The following is a 14407-nucleotide window of genomic DNA, read 5'->3' on the forward strand; positions in this document are numbered from 1 at the left end:
GGGGGCGGCGGCGGGGCGGGTGTGCGCGGGGGCCGGCTGCCGCCTCGGGAGGGTCCCCGCCGTGATGCGGCGTCACCTGGGTTACGCGCTGCGCCTCGCAGGCCCGCAGCTGCGTGGGAGGACGGCTGCGATGGCCCGAGGAGGCGGTGGGGTAGCGGGGACACGTCCGAGGCCGGCTGCAGCACTCGCGCGGCGCGGCGCGGGCGGTGCGGCCCTCGCTCCGTGTCCCCGCCGGCCGCCGGGCGGGGGACAGCGCTGCCGCTCCGCGCCGGAGCCGGGGACGCGCCGGGCTGCATCGCGCAGGCTTGGAAAGAAATTAATAAAGATAGGATTGTTTGCGCTGTGACAGCCGGTCTAGCCGGAGATGTGCGACACAAAGCCGCGTTGCTTACCTAAATATTTCGTGGAGAACTTAAAGATATTTCACTGCGGCGAAGGTTATTTCTGCTTACAAATCTCAAATTATTCAGGTGGAAGATTAAAACGTTTTAAGATGCGGGGGGGGGGGGATGGGGAAGCAGGGCTCGGGGAATTGTCTGTGCACCAGGAAAGCATTTTTACTATTTGACTATTTGCTATTTATTGACTCGTTTCCTTTGAAAAAAGAGTCTCAAACCGCTGTAACTGTGGCCGTAGTGGTCAGAAGTGGAGCATCAATTCCGTACAGAATTCAGGAACGTGTGTTTATTGCGCTACACCACGCTCTGTGCTAAATTCGTATTGATGTGTGTGTGTGCGCGGCATGGCTGCTGACTCGATTCCTCCTAATACACGAGCTTAAAACCTGGCTGTTTGTGGACGAAATCCAATTTCCATTCTAAGCTCCCTGGGAGACAGCCTTAGTTTTAGTAATCACTTACCATTAATACTGCCCCAAACAATTTTTAATACTTAAAATACACGTATCATGTATAATATATAGCACATCACCTCTGCTTATAAATTACAAGTCAGATAGGTAATGCATTATAGGATATTTAACCATGCACACACTAACATCTAAACAGGCTCCTGCCCAAATGCATTCACAAATTAAGAACTCAATCCAGCACTGTACGTAGGAAACTTTCAATGACTTCTTTGGGAATTGTGTTCCAGGAATGTGATATCTATCCCCCTTGCCAGCAAGTGTAATAGATGCAGCAGATTCAGTAACAATTTGATAGCATATATGGTCAGAAAAACGATTGTATAAAAATGGAACTTTCTTACTCATCATATACCCCTTGTATCTTAGATACTCTGACTCATAATTGCTTAGTTTACTGACTGAAATAAAATTCTAGGCTTCTGTTACCTTGGCAGTTGCTGACACAATTATGGTACAGCAAACTGGGAACTGGTTCTAGCTCTTCCATTTTCTTTACTAAGTTACAGCCAGAGAATTTTATTAGTATTTGAGCCAGAAAGAGCACGGCATGACTTGTAAATCTCAGGTCCAGTTTGTAGGATCATCAGTCCTAAGAGGCTTCTTTTTATTTGCAAACCAAGCAAATGTCTTACAGAAACTTTTGAAGACAAAAATAAAAACCACGATGTTCAAATTAAGCCATCTTGAGTCAATTTCCGCAGTGGAACTGGATAAATTATAACACTGCTCCCTTTATCTCACTGACTACGTCCCATTCATCTGTAGCAACATTGAAACAAACAATTCTCTGGTTTTTAGACCACATCTGTTTTACTGTGCCCCCTGCACCAATTTTAATTATGTGACAGATCTGATTGGATTCAGCACCTGCAAGTCCTCCCTTTGGGATCTCCAATTAGTTTATAAAACATTTATTTGATTGCATTCTTGAAACAAAAGCATTGTTTCATCCTAACAACAGAAATATTAAAGTGTGGAATCAAAAAAGGTTTTAACATGATAAGCGTCTATGTTGTTTGTGTATCTAGCTTCCATAAGCTTAGAGGAAAAAGTGGTAATCCTGAAACCTAATTTCCTCAGACTCAGCAGATGTCTGTCCTGTGTTAGCCTGTTTCTTTACTGACAGCTGTTTCACAAGTGCCTCCCCTTGTCTCTACAGAATGCCTTTTGTTTAATGATTTCCCTTTACACTATCTCCCATCCCACTGAGACAAGCTTTTTCAACTTTTCTAGTAGTTTTAGAAGGTTTTTTTTACTTTCAAGACAGGCTTATTTTTAAATAAGTTAGATTTAACCAAGTAACTAGCCTCTCAGCTAGATTCTTAGTTGCAGTTCTACTTAACCAAGCGGACATCTGCACGTAGTCAACGTTTAACAAATACCCACTTAGTATTAAGGAAAGTTTTAATTATTACATCTATGCTTCAGAATATGCACTTTTTTTCCTCCTTATTTAATTGCTTGGAGCAGTGATAATGAAGGTCTAAGGGCGAATATCACATAAAGTGCAGCCCTCTAGTGGCAGAGGTCACTTGGAGTTTAAAGCAAGCTGGGTCTTTGTCATGGGTGGGGGCAGTGAAAGGAACAGCTTTTAGCAAAATGCAGGCAACTGCCCTGCGTTGTTCATGGCCTGAAGCACGAGTGAGTGCAGTTGTGGTGGCCTGTAATAGCACCTTGCTCCCACTCTGTTGTAATGTCTGTGCAGAAACTGCTAATGGAAAACATAATAAAGTGTGTACCTGTAGAGTTTTCCTCTTTTTCCAGATCTGTAATCTGTTGTTCATCTTTTCTGTTTTCAGCCAGCTCCAGGCTGGCATACCTGATCAGAGGTTCTTCAAGCAGTTGTGGGATCTTGATTTCTTTCCTGTCTGTAACAGTCTTATCCTACCATTTAATGTATTCTGTAACTTCAGTAAGAGTTTGTTCAGAGATGATGTGGAGTGCACATTCCATTTGCCAGCTTTATTTCTCGAATCATTCTCAGCTGGTGGAGATATGGATGGTAGCATTCAAATTAATCTCTCCCACAGACATGAAACCTATGCTTAGAATTGAAAGGGATTAGGAACTGGGGGAAATTAAGCATGTATATGAACAAATAGAAATCTGCATAATAACTGAGGTGAAGTTTTAGTAAACACCGCTTAATCTGATAAAATCTACTTTGTGGAACAAGACTCAATCTCTTGTTTCTTTTAGAAGTGATGGATAGTTCTCATCTGACTAACAGAACGAAGAGTTCATTTTTCCTCTTATGGGAAATATGACAGAGTCCAATAATCATTAGATGAAAAACGATACCTCTTAAACATCCTGGCTAGGTAAAAGAAAACAGATTCTGTCTTTGTCCAAAAGGACTGGCAGCTTTTCATTACTGGATGGTTGCTGTGACTCCTGTAAACTTTGGCTTCACTAAAATTACAGTTAGTGATGAACTCAGAAGATTCTTTCATGTCTTTACCATCCATCTTCTGTTTATAAAACTTTTTTTTTTTCCTCCAGTAGTCTATCAGTTAATCTATTATAATTCTTGATTAAGTTATTCAATTGTCCTTATTTAAATATTGCAGGATTTGTTAATCAGTAAATACTTTTTCGTTTCAGTGGAACTTCTCCAATATTCCAGCAATATTAACCTGAAAAAAAATCAAACCCAGCATTTGGGACAAAAAGTTGAACACACATTAAACAGAAAATGACCCAATTATCTGGTTTTCCACATTTACATTGCTTTTATTATCTGCATCGTATTATATGCATTGCCAAACTAAAAGTCCAGTGTTAATAGTCATACTCTTCACAGAAAAGAGCATGGACAGCTGCTAAGCCTTTTCATATTGTGGATCACTGCTGTGTAGTAACTTTCTTTTTCTGGGAAACCAAGGAAGATAACTTAAAATCAGTAAAAATGTGACCATACTATTTGTCATAACATGAACATGTTGGCTAAAGTACTTTTTCTGGTGATGGAAGGAGAAAGTGTTTGTAGGTAATCAATGTCCATTTCTTCTCTCTCAGCAGAGAGGTTACCTGTCTCCTATTCTGACAAAGTTCATCAAAATTCACAGACCCTTTGTTTTTACTTTTCTTTGGGGTTAAGGAATTGAATTGATCTCAATTCTTCATTTCTGAATCTGTAGGTCAATTTTATAAGGGGTTACCTGGGACTTACCCAGATCTCAATGTAAAAAACAATATAGCCTCACGACAAGGTAAATTTTCATCTCTCCCAAGGAAATGGCATTGTGGATCCAGATATCTGAAAGTGCAGTGGCTAAATACCCCAAAAAGTCACCCCCCGGTGACCTTTTTGTACAGTAATTTAAAGAGCTTTCATCTGTCAGAATGAAAAAAATGAAGACTTGATTTTGCCTTCCAAAAATAGTAGTATCTTCTGTTTTCTTTAGTTTTTTTATTTTGTGTGTGTTATTTTGGTTTTAATAGAAAAATAGGTTTTCAGCGATTAAATCTGATATAAACTATGAGTAATTCCACTGTAATGAAACAATGTAATATCACTTGTGAGAAATAGCAGTTTCTCCTTGTGTAGCTTCATCAGTTTACAGTGTTACTGATTGTGTACCTTTTGTTACTATTTTACAAAAGGACACTGGTGAAGCGTCTGGTCTACAAACTGAATTCAGCCAGTTATCACTCCAGATGCTTCAGCATGCATTCCTTTAACATTTTTCCTACGTATTTTTCAAGGAAGCAGCGTACCTATTTCCAATCTGTTATTATAAATGCTCTAACGTAGTAGATAAAATAGTATTACTATTTTATGTGTCATTTTGCCCACCCACCACCAACCGTCTTACTTCTTTGAAATTTTGGAACTCTACAATAAGTGAAGTAAGGGAAAAGATACGTTAACAGCAAAATCAGTTTCTTTGATTCTGTGATCAAGCTCGATCTCCTTTTTGGAATAATGTAGTCTTACACTATAGGAGCTTAATCCAGATTGATTTAGAATATCGCTATAGTTCAACTCAAATACAAAAGTTATTTTAGTGGAGAAGATCAGAAATCTCAGTGGAAAAGGAACGAAAAGGGGAAAAGTAAACATGTTGCCCTGTGGACAAAGGAAAAATAAGGAGGCAATAATGACAGAGGCAGTAATTTTTTCTCCTATAAACAAAATTTATATTAAATTATGTAGCGAAATTTGAGTTCCTCTGATCATTTTGCTCTCTAATAAAATGTATACTACTTGAGATTATTAAAGACAACTATATCCTAGTAAAATTGTATTAGTAAACTCTCCTACTGTTAACCACCAAGAAACTCCATTTTGTCCTGTATAATTTATTATCAGTTTTCCAAAGAATTGATGCCTTGAGAAGGCTGACCTAGAACACCTTGGGCAGTACAAGAGCCTGGCCAGTGCTACACCCAAGATGGACCCAAAATGGTCACAAAAATCAATGACTGGTCACAAGGTTTCACACTTTTATAAGTTTTGGTCCATCTGCATACTGAGGTTAATTTTTCAGTTATAGCTTCAGGTTATGAAATCCCAACCTTCTTGTTTTCTCTCTTCAGTCCACTGTTTATGCTTTTGGGCCTGAAACTTGTAAGGACTGTCCTTGGTATCAAGCTAAAAAAGAAATTGTTTTATCTTCCTCCTCTCTGAAGTGAGCTCACTAACACTTAATATGAAGCTCAGAACTACACACCTAGGCAGCACAGAAAATGAAAAAATATGAAATCTAAAACTTAAGGCATTATTTCCCCCCTTTAAAGGCTTGACAAGGCCTTTACCTTGTTGAGTCTCTATTGTAAATATCTACTAATAATAGGTATTTAATAACAGATAAATATCTAACAACAATAAACAGCTAACAATAACAAACATCTAAGAGATAATAATAGTAAATAATCATATTAAACTGTTCTATCAGAAGTAAGTTTTAAGATTGTAATACTGTTATAATTGTAGAAATTTTGCCAGTGGCAAGTCAAGAAAACTGGTGTCTCTTATATTATTGAAATGGAGACCTTGATGTCTTTAAAAACACCTTTAAAATGCTTGACATAAAAAAAATTATATGCCAGTATATTACAAATTCAGTCTTCAGCACAGCAAGATTTTAGGAAACCATTATTACCTTTGAGAATACACTGGGAACTTTAAGAGATTCCTCCCTGAAGTTTAGCAAATACCTTAGAATTTCTTCTTCAGGAAATTATTTCGCTTCAACAAAATTTAATGATTCCAATTTTTTTTCTACCCACTTGAAACTGATTCCTACAAGATATTCCTGAACTGGAAAGTCTTCTGGTGGGGGAGGGTAAACAGCTAAAACTGACTGCTAGGATAAATTGGCCAGAATGATTTGGCACATATCCTGAGTTTGCCATGAAAACATGTATCTGTGTGTCAGCTGCACACAAAGGCTATCTGGCCCCAGAAAAAGCACAGGGATTAGGCATAATGCTGCCTATTTGAGACAAAGGGTGTTCCTTAGTGCAGTGAGGTTAAAACAGACAGCTCATCAGTAGTACAAGTCTATCTGAATTATTTAGTTACCATTTTGAGCCAGAAGGAAATGGTGGCAGATTATTAATGGCTTTTGGGGTCTATTCATCTCTTTATTTTGTTTCAGTGAAAGAAGTTCTGGAAACATGAAAAGGTGCCAAAATTTGAGCTCAGTTTTACTTTAATCACTTGCAAGATATAAAATCACTTTCTTATTTCAATGCTAGTTGAAAAATATAACTGATTTTGATTTATATTTCACTTAGACTTATGAGGTTGCTATTTATGTTTGTAAGTGGGTGCATGACCAAAGTGAATGGAACAAGTCATATGCTCTAGAAAATACAAGTCCATGGATCTACCGGATGAAAACTGTTTTATTGATTTCAGGGGGGTTTAAGTCATTCAATACAAAATACTTCAGGAAAAAAAAAAAGAAGAGTAAAGAAACTATATAAGAGATATTAGCATAGACTGCAATGCATTCTTGCAATAAGAGAGGTTCTTGTCCTGTTCTAGTGATGGGCAATTTGAATTAATTTTGAATAGAAATATTTATGGATATGTAATAAGATCATTAAAAAAAGAATTTAGGAACACATATTTTTTCATTTCAAAATAATTATATAGAAACAAAATAAAAGCTTGTTTATAATTTATAACTTAATATTTGGCAGTTGTAAAAATGAAGGCTGAAGATAGTTTCCAATAATTTAAAATCACGTATTAAGGTGAAAATCTTTACATAGCCATGTGTTATGCTGATAAAAAACAGATCTAAATAAGGTATTATAGAAAGTTACACATTATATTTATAAAAAAGCCTGATTATTTTTCCTGCACAAATTTTTCAGCCAAGTAGGAGGGCTCCTTTCTAAATATTTGTATTTTTCTTTTGTTCTTATTTTCATTCCAAGGTTCAGGTTGTTTCCTCTAGAACAGAAAAAAAATCATATGTTAAAACTGTAAAAATAAAATTGCTGCAGAACTGAGTCATTGCAAGCGAGATGAAAAATAAAAAAAGTACAAATTACAAAAAGAAACCCAGAAAGAGGATCATAGTGCATTAGCAACAATGCTTGCAGATGCATCATGGTAACAACAAAGGTATTTATAAGTGGACCTCCTGCTTCTGTCGCATGCTGTCTTTGCTTTGGATTGACTGCTGTTAGATCCCTGTAATCCTGAGCCCCGGGATCTTGTCCTACATGTTTACCCCACTTGGTATGCATGTCAGAACGTATTTAAAATGGAAATGAACTCTAATCTTTGTATGTGTTAATAGAAAAGGGTTTTAATCTCCTAAACCCCATATTTACAATGGTTTTGTTTTGTTGTTTGGATTTTTTTTAAATAAAGTTTATAAAAAGCTGCGTTCAGAATTTCTGCTTCTATTTGTTAGTTTATCCACTTAAGTTTGGTCAATATTTGGCATTTCTCAACTCAGTAATGTGTCATGGCAATAACATGGAATATATTCAAAGATAAGGACAAGAATAGATTAACAACTACTATTAAACTACTACTAGATTAAACTACATTTTAATAATGGAAAGTCTTGTCAACTTTCTTATCTGTAATGCACTCATAAGAATAAAATTTCATGTTTTAGAAGACTCACGTTACAGATATATAAATTAGGTGTGATTGCCATTCACTTGTGAGATTATGTTGTCATGTAGATGTTATGTGGAGATTAAAACCTTAATATTATCTAATTTAGAAAAAGTTCATTAAAACTATCAAACCCCATTCCACTTGAAAATACATTGTTGACAATGGATGAAAAATAATGTACTTCCTTTGAAAGTGGTGAAAAAAGTCATTAATATAGCTGAGTTCCAGTCCTCACTCCTGTAAGAAAATTCGTATTTGCAGTTCTTCATACCCAGCAGAATTCTTGTGTCATGTAGGATCTATGTGAAAATTACTGCTATTTCCATATTATGGTGGTTATTTATAAAGACTTGCATCGTCCAGCTGCTCCTTGGAACTTGGTTTCATGAGCATTTCTCTGGGAGCCCTGTTCAGTGCCTGAGCACCCTCTCAGTGAAGCACCTTTTCCTGATCTGGTTCTGGTCAGAACTTCCCCTGATGGAGCTTTCATTGCATTTCCTCATGTCCTATCACTGGTCACCAGAGAGAGATCAGCACCTTCCCCTCCACTGCTCTTCTTGGGGATGTTGAAGACTGAGATCTTCCCTCAGCCTTTTCTGCTCCAAGCTCCAACAAACCACGTGGCCCTGCCTGCCTCTCCCTGCCTTTCATCATCTTGGTCAACCTTTCCTGAATGCTCTCTAATAGTTATATGCTGTTCTTGTGTCGAGGACAAAAATATATATGTGAAATTCCTAGAGCAATTTGTACAGTGGTGTGATAAGGATGTTTTTTCTTAAGAGCCTAATGGAACAGGTAACTCCACCTGGATAGAACCTTATCCCTGGCATAAATTCATTGACATCAGTAGGCTGTCATTAGGGAAATGGATCTTCCACTTAAGAAAATGTGTTTTAAATTTATAAAACTTTTATTTTTTGCCTAGTAAAAGTTGTTTCAGCATTTTCCAGTCTGCTTTATTGATTTCAAGATTACTTTTGGAACTAAAGGTAATGTGGTAAATATGTCAGCCAACTCAGTCAGTAAACCCCCACTTTTAATATCTGTCATCCAGTGTGTCAGGTTATTTCCCAAGTTCAAGTAACAAACTAATAAACTAACAATGCACTAGGCACAGAAAGAATACACAAAAAATGATATTGATTTCATTAAAACATGACGATTCTAACATCATACACAATCAGTGAAGCTAGTTTTTTAAAGCAAAATATGCAAGAGTAAAAATTGTTAGAGCAAAAATATCTTTGCTTAGTTGCATATATTTTTCATTTTAAAATAAATGTGTTAACAGAAATGGGAATATGGAAAACTAATTTTTAAGTTTAGCTAGATTTAAGTAGCAATAGAATAGTTATTCCAGCATGCCTTACTATTTAATGAAAATTCTTCCCACCCACCCTCCAAATTAACTTATTATGCTCTTTTAAGAATTTAACATTTTATAAAGGTGAAAGATATGGTACAACTTTTAACAATTTAAGAAAACAATAGAAGATGATGATTCCAGGATACGAGCAGGTTAAGTTTTTTTTTCAGTTTTTAGTGTCTAACTCTACTAGTCACAATATAGGCAGTAGCCACATGTGGTTCTGCCAAACTCAGAGATACTATTCTGTATCAAACCCTGAAAGATTTTGTTCAGTTATGCAAATGCCCATTCACTTGAGTAGTCTTTATTCATATATGTGATCATATTCAATACCATTTTTTATGAATAATCAAAACACTGAAGTGTTCCAAAAGAGTGACTTCTCTCTTCTTGTGTTTTTGCACAATTTTCTATATGGGCAAATATTCTGAAGAAACTATTAAAATTGTTTATTATGTACAGCAATACATGCCTGTAAAAAATGTATGTTGTTGTAGAAATAGGAATACAAAATGTTTTGTATTCCTATTTCTACAACAACATACATTATTTTTAGTCATTATAATCTGAAGCTGTGCTGTTCTTGAAATATTGTTTTGTTGATCAGATTTCTTAGCTAAATAATGCTTTGCAAATGTATAGAAAATATCAATACCCCAAACTTTTGTATTTGTCAAGTCTGACTTCTGATAATTATCTTTTGGGCTTTGTGGGTTAATTATTCATTGTCATAAGGTGGGGGAACTGGATTCCACTATCTCAAATGGTTGAAAGCCATTTCTTTCATCGCTGCAATTGTCACATTAGTGAAAGAAAACAGTCAGCATTCCATGAACATTGTATTTCTTGAGAGTCTCTAAGATTTCCCAGGAGAATAAATCATATAATCAAGCAAAAATGCTTGGTGTGATCAATTGTGCAATACAGCGTTACTTTTTCTGGAAAGTAATTTATGAAAGAATTAACTGTGTCTGTGTTGTTCAGTGTTGTCTATGTACTTTAATAAAACATATGATGACAGCAGGCACTGGTCATGGGACTCTGAACATTATTTTATTGTGATTGTTTTCAGTATTCAGTTTGATGAAATGAACAAGCTGGGTAAATCCAGCCACCTGAGAATGAAGTTAAAAATTGTAATTACTTTATGAAAATAAGCATATCACTTATATTTGGTGAATTTCAGTTTTATTAAAAACCTATAGGATCTGAATTACAATTAAATGACCAAAATCTTTAAAAGAAAAGAAAAAGAGATCATCTGTTCAAATGCAAGTATGTGCATATATGTGTCCTTATACCTGTGTACGCACAAATAAAATGCACGCATATAATGATGTGCATAGCTTGTGTGTGTAATTGTACATACATTTATGTGTATATTCATACATAAAATCACACAGTAATTTTGAGCCCTCTAGTGGTAAGAAACCTCTCCGTTAAGAAACCATTATCTCAGAGTCAAAACTCTACAGAACTATTATGTCTTCATATAAGTCCAGGGTAGCTCCCTGCAGCTGGCATTGGTCTGTACATACAAATGTATGTACTTTACAGCCTAGATCTGCAAATCATGGTATTGCTTCCAGCATGGTAACTTTTCTACCTTTTCTCTGTTGAAAAAATAGAGGAAGATCTATTCTGTATTCTTTTGACACATTATTGATAATTTGTGCTACTTGTTAATAATTAAATAAAAAACAAACAACAAACCTACAATCTTCTGGCACAAATAATGTCTGATAAAAGGGAAATGTTTTCAAACACAGCATCCTTATTCTCAGCCTTGCATTATATAGTTACACGTGTAGATATTACAGGGAAAGGAGAAAAAAAAATCTGCATTTCAGACTGGGAAAGTAACTGTAACTTCAGTCATCTAAAAGCTAGGTTTCTAGGCTAAGGGGGCTGTTTGTACTCACCTTGCTGTCACTTGAGGCAAATAGGTTGTTTGAAAATGAGTTGTCTTGTAAAGGTGCCTGGGAGAGAGCTGTAAGATAGGCGGAATATTTATGGTGCAAGGGTCTCTGCATTTTTCAAGGAGACCTAGATAGCAAACTTGGAATCTATATTTTCTTTTTTAGAAGGCTGAAACAAAAAATTATATAAAAAGCCTGGATTTGAACAAGATCAAATAACACAATAATCAATACTATTGTTTATAGCAATACTTATAATATGTAATTAATATCAGACTATAAGATGTAATAAAATATTAATAAGTATGTATCTTATAATAAGACATTAATAAATAAATCTCAAACAGGCTAATCTACTACGTGGCAAAATCATTCTGCAAGATTACTATTACTTTGAGGAAACTCCAGAATAACTTTCAGAAGTGTTTTTTTTTCTGGTGCAGGATAGATTTGATGAGCTCCAGAGATAAAATTTTTAATTTTCCAGTTGGACTCAATTTAAATATTTGTTCTGGATGACCTTATGAATTCTGCAGCTGACCTTCAGGAACTTTGGGAAATTTCTGCAAGATCAAGGGAGCACAACTGTTCAGTATGGTAAGGTTTCTAAGCTCTTTTCACAGGGAAATCTTAACAGGAGGACCTTAACTACAGTATTCTTTCCCTCTGACCACAGTACCATAATTATGAAACATGTTAAGAACAATGAAAGTGTAGTTGACACGGGTTTTTATTCATGTATGTGATTCAACACAATTCAGAGATGAATATCTGTGTTTCTGGAATTATTTAACTTTATTATTTAACTTTATGTGACAAGAGCTTAGGACAGGAAAATTACCTACGTCATAAGCAATTCTCATTTTAAAAAATAAAGCAACAATTCCGTTTTCGATGTACCAAAGTGTTTCTGTTGGACATACTTCACAAAATCAGATGTTATTGCTTAGTTGTGAAATCTTTATAACAATAGTATATGATGTCTGGATAAAAGTATTGGTATACAAAATGATCTTAATTTTCTTCAAGAAGGTCTAGCAATTGCTTTGGCATGACTAAAATATAATGATAAAGAGGTTTTAATGAGTGCTTAAGCAATCAAGAATTCTTGATGGCAGTCTGATGGAAGAGGAAATTAAATTTGAAGACTGCTGGTATAAAGTCATCAAACCAAGTTGTACTTCCTGATCTTTTGCAGCTGACATCACTATTATCCTTCCTGCATCCTGCAATTATTTCTTCAGGTCTACAATAGATTAAGATAGTATTCACTGATGTGTCACAGGGAACAACTATTTCCCTATGTGGAAAATCACACTTCACGTGCCACCCAAAGATAAAATAATTTTAATGCCTTAAATAAAGAGTTGCTTAAAAATCTGCCAACAAATGAACATGGTTGAGAATATAAACTGTATGCCAGAGGAAAATAGAAAGACAACAAAAATTCGGTTCCCATCCTTTAATATATACTACATCCTAAAATTTCAGTCGTGTTTAAAAGACATATTCATGGCAACAGCTAAAAAAACATGGGTTCAGTTGCTGTATGGGCCATTTGCTTAGAGTTTGAACTTATTGATCCTTGCAGATCCTTTCCAAGTCAGAATATTCTGTGATTCTATGATTCTTGCCACTGAAGGTTGATTAATAAGGGTGGGAAAGAGCAGCCTGTTGGACTTCCTGTGACTTTATGACTTAGGTAGCGGGTCCTAGATCTCAAAAAATATCCCCCTTGTTCTCCCATTATTTGGAAACAAATACAGAGGCCAGAATAGGCAACTGAGCAATGGATTGCCTCTGCTGCTCAATGTCATGTCTATTGTCCAGCAAGGCTAGCAAGGAAAGAGCAGTAGCCGGATTTTATGATGTGAGACATAAGTTTCATAAAATCCCTACAGCCTTTAATATTAAATGGTGTCAAGACTTGATCTGAAGAACTTGAACTGAATGCATTTCAAAGAGATTACTGATATGCTTTTCTATTATAAGGATTTATATGGTGGTGTGACAAATCATAAATAATATCATCCCATTCATGCTCCAAAACGATTGATGTCTAAGACTACGAGAGGATCCCTCTGTGGATACCACCATATGATACACTAGCTGTACCTTCCTGAAGGAACAGGTTCTTCATTATTAGCAGCTGAATAACAGGTTTTGGTGGGTTGCTATTTTCTTCTACTGTTTCAATTTCTGCATGTCATTAAGGGCCAGGAGAGAACATCTACATTTCAAGAAGAAAAAAGAGGAAGAGCTTCCCAAACAAAAAGGTGTTTCTGCAATGACACTGAATTCCTCTGCTGCATTTATAAGTCTCTTTCTTTGATATTTGAGAACTGAGTTGTCAAACATTAGGAAATATTTTTATAGTTTACTTATAGATGTGAAGAAGTAATCATATCACAAGGGAAACCTTTTAAAAATATACTCAAAAGCCTTATCACTAAAAACCAGTGAACAACATCTTGTGTGAAATAATCAGAATCATAGAAATGACTGGGTTGGAAGGAGCCTTAAAAGATCATCTGATCCCAATCCCCTGCTGTAGACTGGGATCTCTTCCACTAGATCAGGTTATTCAGAGCCCTATCCAGCCTGGCCTTACACATTTACAGGGGTGGGGCAGCCACAGCTTCTCTGGGCAGCCTTTTCCAGTGCCCCACCACCCTCACAGCAACCTTTCTTTATCTTCTTACTATCTAATCTAAACCTACTCTCTGTTTAAACCATTCCTCCTTGTCCTGTAAAAGATCCTTCTCCATTCAGGTACTGCAAGGCTACAATTACATCACCTCAAGGTCTTCTCTTTTCCTGGATGAACAAACCCTATTATCTCAGCCTTTCCTTATAGGTGAATAATCTTATAATATCATTTTAGAATATATCTGCTTCCCTTCTTATTGCATATGTACATGTTTGTTCCTTATGATGTTTATTTATTACCCATTTAATTTACATATTTCAATATGCTTTATACTTGCCAAAAAATAATTATGTGCCTGACATCACAGCTCATTAAATTTTGCACTGTTTTGTGAGACAAAAACCCTCATAGATATATACTGAGTAAAATATAAGAAAGCATAAATCTTCTTGAAGATAATTAATAGACTTGATATGACTAGTGAACTGTCTCCATCATTAGA

At 35.9% G+C, this 14407-nt stretch overlaps 1 long non-coding RNA gene across 1 annotated transcript in view; it reads left to right on the plus strand.

The window, feature by feature from the left end:
* LOC117244552 overlaps positions 1-14407 on the plus strand; it is a 112401-nt gene that overhangs the window by 397 nt on the left and 97597 nt on the right. The window lies entirely within an intron of this gene.

Source organism: Parus major, chromosome 5, assembly GCF_001522545.3.
Source record: "Parus major isolate Abel chromosome 5, Parus_major1.1, whole genome shotgun sequence".
NCBI lineage: Eukaryota > Metazoa > Chordata > Aves > Passeriformes > Paridae > Parus > Parus major.